General features: G+C 44.6%; 1 protein-coding gene across 3 annotated transcripts in view; it reads left to right on the top strand.

Annotated features, from left to right (window-relative positions):
* Positions 1 to 13,005, top strand: part of SACS (sacsin molecular chaperone) — a 101,515-nt gene that overhangs the window by 41,235 nt on the left and 47,275 nt on the right. The gene's annotated exons all lie outside the window — the stretch shown is intronic.

Here is a 13,005-nt window from a genome sequence, read left to right on the forward strand (position 1 = left end):
ATTACTGCTCATTAACATTGCACCTGGCCAGGTGCTCAAGAGCTTTGATGGAGAAATACAGGGAGATGAATTATTGTTTCCTAATGGCTAGCACAGCATCCATTCTGCAGCAAGTGGATCAAGGAATAATTTTGACCTTCAAGTCTTATTTAAGAAATATATTTTATGAGGCTATAGCTGCCATAGATGGTGATTCCTCTGATGGATCTAGGCAAGGTCAATTAAAAACCTTCTGGAAAGGATTCACCATTCTAGATTCTGTTAAGAGTATCCATGATTGACCAGGTGCAGTGGCTCACCCCTGTAATCCCAGCACTTTGGGAGGCTGAGGTGGGCAGATCATCTGAGGTGAGGAGTTTGAAACCACCCTGACCAACATGATGAAACCCTGTCTCTACTAAAAATACAAAATTAGCCAAGCATGGTGGCACATGCCTGTCATCCCAGCTACTTGGGAAGCTGAAGCAGGAGAATCGCTTGAACCCGGGAAGCAGAGGTTGCAGTGAGCTGAGATCACAAAATATCAACATTAACAGGAGTTTGGAAAAAGTTGATTACAACCCTCGTGGATGACTTTGAGGCATTCAAGATTTCACTGGAGGAAGTAACTACGGAAGTGGTGGAAACAGCGAGAATTAGATCAGTGGAGCCTGGTAATGTGACTGAGTTGCTGCAATCCCACAACAAAACCTGAATGCATGAGGAGCTGCTTTTTATGGATGAGAAAGTAAAGTGGTTTCTTGAGATGAAATTACTCCCAGTGAAGGTGCTGGGAATATTGTTGAAATGACAGCAAAGATTTGGAATATTCCAGAAGTTGGTTGATAAAGCAGCAGCAGAGTCAGAGAGAATTGATTCCAATTTGATAGAAGTTCTTTTTTTTTTTTTTTTTTTTTTTTTTGAGACGGAGTCTTGCTCTGTCACCTAGGCTGGAGTGCAGTGGCACGGTCTTGGCTCACTGCAACCTGGTTCAAACTCCCTGGTTCAAACGATTCTCCTGCTCTAGCCTCCCAAGTAGCTGGGATTATAGGCATGCGCCACCACGCCCAGCCAATGTTTTTGTATTTTTAGTAGAAATGGGGTTTCACCCTATTGGCCAGGCTGTTCTCAAACTCCTGACCTCGTATCTGCCCACCTCGGCTTCACAGAGTTCTGGGATCAGGCATGAGCCACTGTGCCTGGCCCGATAGAAGTTCTACTGGGTAAAATGCTGTCTATCAAACAGCATCCCATGCTACAGGAAGTATTTTCTGAGATATTCCTGTGGTCAGCAAACGATAACAATTCTGGCCAAAAAAATGAAAAAATTTTAGATCCTGCACGAATGCAAACTATTCCTTCATTTTCAGGTCTGCCACAGCCTGAATCCCAACTCCCCTGGGCCCTGTTTTCTTCACCGTTACATCTCCCAAACTAATATAAAGTAAATGGGTGCCTCTCTTCCCTATGGTTTGAAAAACTCTTATGGAGTTTGCTATGAAAGCCTAAATCAACTCACAACGTTCTCCAATAACCAGTTTATTAATTCTGTACAATAAGAGAATTATTAAAGAAATGAACCCAAAACAGAAAAGTTAAGAAGGACTCCCTTTTCTTTCCCTAATTTAAATTTGTACAGATGGTAAGTGCTTGCAGTGAGTGGTCATGAGAAGCCACACGTGAACAACACTGCATTCACTTATTCGGCAGTGAATGATGTGGAACACAGAGTGACATACAAGAGGCTGTGATCAAGGGGGGATTTCCACAGTTTATGAGTAAATGCAATTCATTCCTATGTAGTCACTGGTGAGTGGAAATTAAATGCTGAAGATGTCTTGAGGGTGGAAGTCATGTTGCATTGGCTTGGCTAGAGAAAGCCTTCTGTTCTTTGAGCACTGATTGATGGGTAAAATATCAGTAGTGTTATTTGAGTCCCCCAGCTCTGATGTCTTTTATTGCCACCTCCTGAAATCTGAAGGAGTGTTTCCAACACCCCATTCATGCACTTAACCACTTAAGTATGAGATCCGTATTCTTCCATTACATGATTTAAGGCTGAAGTTCTAGCTTTTTACCAACCCTCGACAGAAAGACCCTGCAATGACCCTTCTTACTGATCTCCTTCCTCATTTGACCAAACATTTGTTGGGTTCTGTGCCAGTCACTGGGGTTGGGGAGAGGGTGATGGTGTGGACAAGGGATATGGAGACATGTTTTCTGCTCCTGAATGGTTCACTGTCTCTGAGTGGGGGATCATAGCAGGTAAATACATGGTGTATGTCATATGGAAAGAGCTGGGATGGGGGGATATACAAAGTATTCAGAGTGGTTAAGAAAGAAGACATATGTGTCATTTGTCCTGGACTTACTGCCATTTTTCCTTAAACTGTTTCGGGGGGAGAGAGGCGATTTTATAACTGAAGTGACATTTGCATGGGGCTATCAAGTGTGGGCCACTAAACTTGAACATGGAGGGTGGAGACAGATGCTGCAGGGAAAAAACCAGAATGGGTTGAGAAAGTGCAAAAAAAGAATTACGAAGACATGAACACGCCTGCACAGCTCACGCCTGCAAGGCTGGGAATTTGGACATTACGATGTAGGTAACTTGAACTACTAAAAATATCTTGATGCTGGGGAGGGATTTAGTCACCCTTGATTGAACGATAACTTGATGGTAACATGAAGGGTCCATTGGAGAAGAAAGGCTGTGGGCTTTTCTTGTGAGAACAGCTGGGGCCCTGAGCGGTGGTTTGAGTAAGGTTTGAGGGAACTGCATCAACACCAGCAGGAGGTGGCAGTGGAGCCAAACGATATTTATCGCAGCCAAACACTTTCACATGGTGGCTGATTGGATGTGTTGGTAGACGGTTTGCTGAGAATCACCAACCTTTATTACTTGCAATATTAATTTCATAGCTGTAATATCTTCGGATTATTTAAACGAAACTGGAAAATAGTCAGAACACTGGAAAAATGACAAAAGCTTAAAAGCCAAACATACATATCACAGTTTTAATTACCAATGAATTTTAAAGTATGTCTTCTATCCAGCCTGGGCAACATGGTGAGACCTCGTCTCTACCAAAATAAATAATAAAATAAAGTAAAATAAAATAAAATATAAAATAAAATAAGCTCTGCATGGTGGTGCACACCTGTAGTCCCAGTTACTCAGGAGGCTGAGGTGGGAAGACCGCTTCAGCCCAGGAGTTCAAGGCTCCAGTGACCCATGATCACACCACTGCACTCCAGCCTGGCACCAAAGCAAAATTCCATCTCAAAAAAAAAGAGTATTTCTACTGAGCTATATTCTCTGCCCTACATGGTTTTCAAATTTATGAGTTCTTTATGTAACTCACTTAGCCATTATATTTATAAAGATTATAGAAATAGTGAACAATCATGATTTGTTTAGACTTAGGATTTGTTGAGTCCCGAATAAAATATGCATTTGAATATTATTATTTGCTTCCCCGATTAAACAATTTTGTTCTTGATGATTCAAAAACATCCACTTTTATAATCAATGAGCAAATAAACACTTTTTAAAATCATTTTATAACTAATCTATCCTATGCAACTCTATCAAGAGAACATTTGAAATGGTTTGGGAAATGAGCAAAATGTAATATTTTAACAGATGAAGCTTCAATTCAGTTGTAATAACGGAAAGTCCGTTTTGCTTTTCATGGATCCATTTCCAATTATCCTTTAAAATCTCCCCTGACCTACAAAAAATTAGCCGGGCATGGTATCAGGTGCCTGTAATCCCAGCTACCTGGGAGGCTAAGGTAGAAGAATTGCTTGAGTCTGGGAGGCGGAGGTTGCAGTGAGCCAGGATCGCACCATAGCACCCCAGTCTGGGCAACGAAGTGAGACTGCATCTCAAAACAAAACAAAACAAAAACCCCAAAAACCCCAAAACTCCTCTGACCTATTTCTAACTGGCCTGTTCTTTGTGTCCCCTCCAGTGGTGGATGCCTGCCAACTACCATAATTGTTCTACCGAACAGCAAATGCGTGAAGCCGTTGATAGTCTCATCTGTTTGAGGAAGACTGTAGCACGCTTCTCTTTTAGTCATAGGCAAACAAACTAAATCGGGTGTCATTCTTCACAAGTGCAAAAACCTGTCATTTTGTGGATAGGGTTTCTATGATTCATTTTTCCAAGTTATTGTGGCAAAGACTCTGCACAGCAATAAAATAATGATAACCCATTGAACTGGTCATTGGCAATAACGCCCTAAGTCCAGATATTTAGAAATGGGATTTAAAAAATTGTTTTTATTTAAAAAAATCTTTAATGAATGTAAGCAAGTAAAAGTAAAAATAAAATATGATAAATAAACTCATATTTCTCAGTTACTTACCACCAGAGGATGTTAGTGTAATCAAATTAACTTTTAGGGATTCTGAGACAGTCACCTCAAAATGAAATAAAGGGCAGTGTGTTTTTAGACAAGCAACTCCATCCTCATTTGTGACTGTAATTAACTGAAGAGAAGTAGGTAAATATAAGATCATATACTTTTTGCTGAATGTATGTATCTCTATTCTGTAATTCATGCTTGTATATTGATCCTGTGTAGGTTAGTAGGAGTGTTTGCCTGTGCACGTGTGTGTGTTTGTGCGTGTGTGTGTGTGTGTGTGTGTGTGTGCTTTGTGCTGTCCATTGTGTGGCCAGACTCTGAGACTGCCAAGTGCTGGAAACGACAAAACAGTGACAAGCCTGAGGAGACACCTCTGAACACTGGGTCCTGATGAGCACTGAGCATGGTCTTTAGAATCTCAAGCAAAGGGTTGATTTCAGTCGCTTTACTCTAATTATAATGTTCCTGACTCTCTCTTTCATTGTGTGTAAAGTAGAATCAATAATGCTTTTAAAGATTTTAGTGAAGATTAAATAAGATAGTGTTTATAAAGCATTTAAGATTAAATAATAAGCATTTTTTTTTTGAGACAGGTCTCACTCTGTTACCCAGGCTGGAGTTCAGTGGCACGGTCTTGGTGTCCAGGGTTCAAGGAGTTCTCGTGACTCAGCCTCCCAAGTAGCTGGGATTACAGGTGCGTGCTACCACACCTGACTAATTTTTGTATTTTTAGTAGAGACAGAGTTTCACCATGTTGGCCAGGCTGGTCTCGAACTCCTGATCTTAGGCGATCTGCCCCTCTTGGTCTCCCAAAGTACTGGAATTACAGGCATGAACCACCACATGGTGGTGCTGGCTCTTGCAACCTCTTATAGAACATATGGAAAGAGAGTGAGCTGGCTGTAGCAGCATGTAGATTAAACTGAATCCATGCTAATAATTAGTGCATTTTAATAGAAGCTCAGCTCCAGATACAATAGTGGGAAACTTACAACATAAACTTGTGAAACACTTCATCATAAAACTGATTACATTGAAAAAAGGAAACAGTATAAAAAGGGAATAGAGCAAAAAAATGCCAAAATACACTCTGATGCACCTGCTCTTTTCTTCGGTGTCTTCCAGCTCTTGCTGCTCTTCCAATTAGTTCATCCCCCTCTGCTTTTCCTTTATTTTTCTCAGTTGTTCTTGATGTTCTGCCCTTCTCTGTTCTCTACCAGGCTCCCTAGCAGTGCATCGAGGGTGTGACCTCAGCTCTCGCGCCTGCTGCTGGGAGAGCTTGGACAGATCACGGCTCTAAAGTCACTTCTCACTGTACAGCTGGACATGGTACCACCTTCATCCCAGGCTTATTGTGAGGTGGCGGCAGGCACTGACCTGGGAGGCGCTCGGTTCCTCTCCTCTTCATTCACGTCATAAAATGTGAAGTACCCAGTCAGTGCTGGGCACTGGCGTCCTAACAAAGGAGCCTGGTTCCTGTGCTCAGGGACTGCTCACCTCGTGGCACAGCAGCCAGGCAGGAGTTACACGAGGGTGGGTTCCTCGCGCTCCCCTCACTCTGGGCTGCTGCTTCCTCTTCCTTCCCTTCTGCACTGGCACCTGAACACTCAAGGCCAGTGTTGGAAAATATGGGGAGCAGGCAAAGGGAGTCTTGTGCACCTCAAATCTCTTCCCCTCAACCTCACCTCCCTCTCCTATGCACCCTACTCTTTTCTTCACCCTGTCCCCAGTTCTGCGGAGTTCAGTAAACGTTAACTGTGCACATTGCTTGTGGGGCCGACACTCTGCTGGGTGCTGAGAAAGTGAAGGTAATGGGAATAACAGCAACACCTCTGCCTGTAAGGAGACTGAATAATAACAGCTATAATAATAAAGCTGTCACTAGTTGAGCTCTTAGTAGGCATCAAACACTTCTTATTGCTCATGCCTGTAATCCCAGCACTTTGGGAGGCTGAGGCAGGCAGATCATGAGGTCAGGAGACCAGCCTGGCCAATCTGGTGAAACCCCGTATCTACTAAAAAACATCAAAATTATGGCCGGGCGCGGTGGCTCAAGCCTGTAATCCCAGCACTTTGGGAGGCCGAGGCGGGCGGATCACAAGGTCGAGAGATCGAGACCATCCTGGTCAACATGGTGAAACCCCGTCTCTACTAAAAATACAAAAAATTAGCTGGGCATGGTGGCACGTGCCTGTAATCCCAGCTACTCAGGAGGCTGAGGCAGGAGAATTGCCTGAACCCAGGAGGCGGAAGTTGCGGTGAGCCGAGATCGCGCCATTGCACTCCAGCCTGGGTAACAAGAGCGAAACTCCGTCTCAAAAAAAAAAAATTAGCCGGGCATGGTGGCACGTGCCTGTAGTCCCGGCTACTAGGGAGGCTGAGGCAGGAGAATCGCTTGAATCTGGGAGGTGGAGGTTGCAGTAAGCCAAGAACGTGTCACTGCACTCCAGCCTGGGAGATGGAGGGAGACTCTATGAAAAAAATAAATGTTGCAAGAGAGGTTACTTAATGGTCATAGATGTAAGAGGAACTCACAAACCTCATGTGGTTTTAAAGTTTCTTGAAATGGTGGGTGCAGCTCAAGACATGTCCCTACACTATCTGGAAGCCTGAGTCACGTTTTTCCTTTCTAATGCTAAGTCCTCTCACATTACTCACTGACTTACGTAACTGTGACTGTATTTCCAGCTCTCACTGCTTAATGTTGCTTTGGCAGAGCTGTCTTTGAATAACCCAGGATTTCTGGCAACCAGACAAGAAACTCTCATTATAAATGACCAGTAGATTCAAAAGCATCATGTCAAGTCTGTACAATCCTGTTGCCTCCTAATGTGTACAGCACTCTAGGGAATTCACAATGCCCTCTTTGGAAGGAGAAAAGGCAGAAATGCTGACTCAGAAACATGACCTCATTTCCCAAAGCATGTTTAATGTTGCTAAAAACAAAAGCAAAGCAATTGTGTCTACCTGCGCACAAAGAGAAGAAAAGTTTTGTCATTTTTCTGGTGTATGGTGATCGAATGTGGCCTGTCCAATAAATTCCACTTGGACCAGGGGAATCTCCCACAGAAGATCTAGTCTTGGGACTTCTCCGTGCCAGGCAGGGATGTTGGAGCCGGGATCCAGGCGCCCCGTACTTGGTTCACTCCTGGCTCAGGAGACAAGGCCAGAAGGAGCGGGCCAGGGGGTGGATGGGAGGCTCGCAGTGCTGGTGCCTCTTGGAGCGTCTGGCCCCCGACCGCACCCCCCCACCCCTCCTACCCTCCCTGCTCCCCGTCACAGATGCTGGGGCTGAGATTGAACCTGAAGGATGAGTGGACACCAGAGAAGGAAGGAACACATAGGCACAGGCCGTAGGAGAGCTCCGAGAGTGAATGTGAAGCTGGAGCCTGGCTGCAAATGCGGTGGGGAGGAAAGGCAAGTGGGCGCACTGGATGTTCTGATAAGATTTTACTTTATCCTGCTGATGTACGTATTTGGGAGCAAAAATGTCCGTTCGGACCATTCTGGTAGTGGACTGAGAGCACTGTAAGGGAGAGAGTGAAATGAACAAACCAGACCCTGTTTTCATTCAAATGGTTTTGGGCCCAGAGGTGGTGGTCCAGGAAAAGCCTTTGCATTCACATTGTTAATTTGCTTCAGGTGTAATTCACATACCATAAAATTTACAATTTTAAAGGGTACAATTTGGCTGGCTTTAAGGATGTTTGCAAAATTGTGCACATTTCACGGCTGTCTAATTCCAGAACATTTCCACCATCCCCCAAAGAAACTCTACACCCCTTAGCACTGCCTCCTCATTCCCTCTCCCCACAGCCCCACTAAACTACTTTCTGTCTATGGTTTTGCCAATTCTGCACATGTCATATAAATGGAATCAAACAACATGTGGTCTTTAGCGACTGGCTTCTTTCACTTAGCAGAATGTCTGCAAGGGTCTCCCATATTGTAGCATGATTCACTACTCCCTCGAATTCTACCATGAGTTTGTAGTTTTTCTTCCAAGAAAACCAAGAATAGCACAATGGCATGAGGCCCAGATATCCAGGGTGTCAGGCCTGGAAGTTCAGGGTGCAGGCAGGAGCAAACATTCACTCATTCACAAATTTAGAAATATTTATGGAGTACCTTTGGTGGTATGGACTGAATGTTTGTGCCCCTCCACCATTGATATGTGGAAGCCCTAACCTTTGATGGGATGGTATTGGGAGGCAGGCATTTGCGAGGCAATTGGGTTAGATGAGATCATGAGGGTGGGGCCTCTGTAATGGAATGGTACCCCTATAAGAAGACACTCCAGAGAGCTTGCTTCCTCTCCTTCCCTACACTCACACCAAGAAGGGGTCGTGTGAGCAAAATCAACAGAAGAGGTATCAGAATAAAATAAGCCTTACCTGGACCTTGATCTTGGACTTACAGCCTCCAGAACTGTGAGGAATAAAATTCTGTTGTGTAAGACACTCGGTTGATGACATTTTGTTATGGCATCCTGAGCAGACTAAGACATTACGTATGCCAGGCCCTATATTTTAGGTGCTGGGGAGAGAGTGGCGAATGATACCATGGCTTTGCTCTTATGGAGCATACAGCATAGTGGGTTGAGATAGACGCTGTATAGAGAAATAACTGAACCTATCAGGTGATGCGTACTGTGGAGAGGTATCAGGTGAGTAGAGGGCGTGAGAAGTACTGGAATGGTATCGGGAATGTCGGGGTTTCTCGGAAGACCTCCAGGAAGAGATGACACCTGAGTGCAGACATGAAAGGAGCTGAGGGAGTGAGAAGTGCCATCTGGAAGAAGATTGGGCAAAGCTGGGGGCGTAGCAAGTGCACCGAGCTGGGTCAGGGTGCGGGCTTTGGTGTTCAAGAACCGAAGCGTGCCAAGTGTGTCTGTGGTGGAGTGAGCTGGGGGTGTGGGGGACGAGGCCAGGAAGAGCAGGACTGGCCACTCAGGCCTTGCAAGCTAAGGTCTCTGCCTCTGACTCTGAGTGACACGGAAGCTCCAGGTGCAGAATTTTTCATCTTCGGCTCTCCACTTAGTGATTTTGCTCTCGTTCTGTCTAGCCACACCTCCCTGAAGGTGCCACGTGCAGTCTTCTCAAGGCTGCTCAGTCTTCCTCAAGGTGCCACGTGCAGTCTTCTCAAGGCTGCTCAGTCTTCCTCAAGGTGCCACCTGCAGTCTTCTTCCCTGGTGATCCAAATGAACTGGATCACCAATTTATTTCACATATCATCATGCGCTGAACTCAGAATTGTCCAAACGGTATTTGTAGCTGAATATTTGTTCCCATAAAAACCGAAGGACAGGAGAAAGGAGCCGCTGATGGGCAGGGAGAGGTTGTGTGGGGAGCGGGTGTGGGGAGAGGGGAGGTGTGGGAGAGCCCCAGGGAAGCATAAAGAGAAAGCCGACTTGGGAACCAGCAAAGCCGACTTGGGAAAATCACTTGTCTGTTCTTTCAAGATGAAGTGAATCTGATGGGAAGCTGTAATGGAGACGGTTTATCAAATATAGAGAGGTCAGTAGCACAGGACTAAGAGTCTCTTTTAGATAAGTGTAGAGATGCATGGCTTTCTGCCACCTGAGGCAAAAGTTATGAATGGCGCCATGTGACATTCTATTCTGCTCTGCTGTCACGGGTCTGGGATGCCACCTGCCATCCCTCTCCCGATAGCTGTGTGTGTCCTGCCATACCTGCATGGGGCATTTCAGGTGTGACAGGAGCCCCATGGAAATATGGAGGCTTCTTCTCACTTATCTTGCGCAGACCTCTCTGGGCACCGACAGTTGGAAGTCCCATGGCCAGCGTCCACCAGTGATAACAGTTCATTAGGACTCAGAGTGCCGATCTTGTGTTAAGACCTCTTTTAGGTTGTGAGAAACAGAATAGACACCAGTTCCAAACCTGGCTTTGTGGCAGTTTGGGAAATGAATTGAAGAGGAGGCAACGAGAGGAGACAGCACAATTAGGAGGCAGTTATGCTGATGTGGGCAAAGACCATGAGTGTGAACCACGGCAGCTGCATTGGGCCTCTTGCTTCTCACACAGGCTTTCTCCGGGCAATATCAGCTTCCTGCATTTTACACAGGCCTCTGCTCAAAGGAGCTCTCTAACCACCTGTCTTCTTTGCTCTGTTATCGTGCCCTGCCCCCTTAAATAGTACTTATTCCTATCTGACATCATAGGAGGAATTTATGTATTATTGTCTGTATGTTTATCATTTGTCTTCCATTCCCAGAATGTAAGCAGGGGATCAGGAGCTTTGGTTATTTTTTTGTCTTTAATAAAATATATTATTGATTGTAGTCTGGGCAACCTAGGGAGACCCTGTCCCTATAAAAAATAAAATAATTAATCAGGCATAGTGGTGCGCACCTGTTGTCCCAGTGACTCTGGAGGCTGAAGTGGGAGGATCACTTGAGCCCAGGAGGTGGAGGCTGCAGAGAGCTGTAATATGCCACTGCACTTCAGCCTGGGCAATGGAGCAACACCTGTCAAAAAAAAAAAAAAAAGACAGTGTTGATTTAATAACTACTGTGAGTCCAGGCCTTGACGGGATGGGAAGAGCCTGCAGCTGGAGTCTGGCCTGCTGCCCATCCTGCTCTGCCACTTCCCAGCTGTGCCTTTGGGCAGGTCATTTCACCCCTCCGACCCTCAAGGTCTTCACGAAAGTTGGATTCCTACTTCTTTTTTGAGGGAACTTTGTACATACACTACATTTCTAGTGTATGTATTGGATAACATACACTAGAAACCATCATTGTATGCTTAGAAACTAGAAAACAAAACCCACAGAATATGGGGGCTCTTTCCGTAAGATTGATGATGAAGGCCTTGTTAGCAACATTTTGTCACTTTGGTCTTGTTCAATTACTGGTTGCCCAAGTTCATCTGTGCTTCTCATCGATTTTTTTTTTTTAGTGTTTCTGAGCTACCATTAAAAAATTAGTATTTTTAAATTGTAAAATACACATACAATTTACCATATTGACCATTTTAAAGTATACAGTTCAGTGATTTAAAATATATTCATAATGTGCAAACATCAATACCATCCATCTCTAGAAGTCTTCCATCTTGTAAAATGGAAATTCTGTCCGTATTAAACAACTCCTTAGGGACTTTGTTTCATTCATTGTGGTATTCTTGGCATTCTGTATTTCCCATGCCGAGTAACTCTTTCAAATGCATCCTGAAGACACTTTGAATGTTCAAAGCTTCTTCTCACCCGCCTCCTTCCCCAGAGGCATCCAATCTACTTCTACTGAATACCTCTTGGTGAAGTCATCCTTTCTCTCTCAGGTCTTTACCCCCACCCCTAGGTTCCACTGTCATCACATCCTGTTTGCTTCGCTCCCAAGAAACAGTGTAGAACCAGGAGTTTATTGTGAAATCTTTTAATTGAAGGATTTAGGGGTGAAGGATTTGTCCCGGTTATACTTTGATGCTATGGCAAGAGCTGGTTTCCAGGCCTTGGGGACAGCTGCGTGGTCCAGAGAGAGAGCTCACTTGATAGAAGAGAGCTCACACCCTTTCCATTTGTTGATATTCTAATATGTTTGCTTGTACAGTCTTGTTTGATTATAGAAGCACTTTTTTTTTTTTTTTGGAGGCAAGAGTCTCGTTCTGTTGCCAAGGCTGAAGTGCAGTGGTGGGATCTTGGTTCACTGCAACCTTCACCTCCTGGGTTCAAGCAGTTCTCCTGCCTCAGCCTCCCAAGTAGCTGGGCTTACAGGTGTGTGCCACCACACCCAGATAAATTTTGTATTTTTAGTAGAGACAGGGTATCACCATTTTGGCCAGGCTGGTCTTGAACTCCTGACCTCAAGTGATCCACCCGCCTTGGCCTCCCAAAGTGCTGATATTACAGATGTGAGCCACTGCGCCCAGCAAAGAAGTACATATCTTCCCTTTAGGGTTTTCTGGCCTTGTCTTTATATTGAATCACCATATTGTCCTCTAATTGACAGAGCATATTTACTTACTCTTCTCAAGAAGGAAGAGTCATGCATGACTTTCATTATTCCCTTTTTAACTGCGGAAAGAAAGATGGAACCGCTACAGAACATTCTCTGTATTTACTACTGATGATGAGCTCTGAGTAATAATATTTTTTTGCGGAAAGGGAGAAGTGGCAATTTAATTATTATTTTTGGTGACAACTCTAAAATTTAATTCTGTTCTACTCAAGGTATTTAAAATAAGAAGCACAAGGCCCAGTGCGATGGCTCATGTCTGTAATCCCAGGACTTTGAGAGGTGGAGGTGGGCAGATCACAAGGCCAGGAGATCGAGACCATCCTGGCCAACATGGTGAAACCCTGTCTTTACTAAAAATACAAAAATTAGCTGGGTATGGTGGTACATCCCAGCTACTCAGGAGGCTGAGACACAAGAATCGCTTGATTCCAGGACGCGGAGGTCGCAGTGAGCTGAGATCATGCCACTGCACTCCAGCCTGGCCACAGAGGGAGATTCTGTCTCAAAAAAGAAAAAAAAAAAGCACACAAGTTTACTTGTTCATGATGTAGCTTTTGAATTGCCTTAATAGATGTCGCTTTTTTTTGGTGGGGGGGGGGGCTATGTTTATTATCTATAGCTATGAGAAATAAGCCAAAGGAACAGCCTGAGGTTTCCCAAAGCCTCTAAGCT

This window comes from Saimiri boliviensis, chromosome 16, assembly GCF_048565385.1.
Source record: "Saimiri boliviensis isolate mSaiBol1 chromosome 16, mSaiBol1.pri, whole genome shotgun sequence".
Classification (NCBI taxonomy): Eukaryota; Metazoa; Chordata; class Mammalia; order Primates; family Cebidae; genus Saimiri; species Saimiri boliviensis.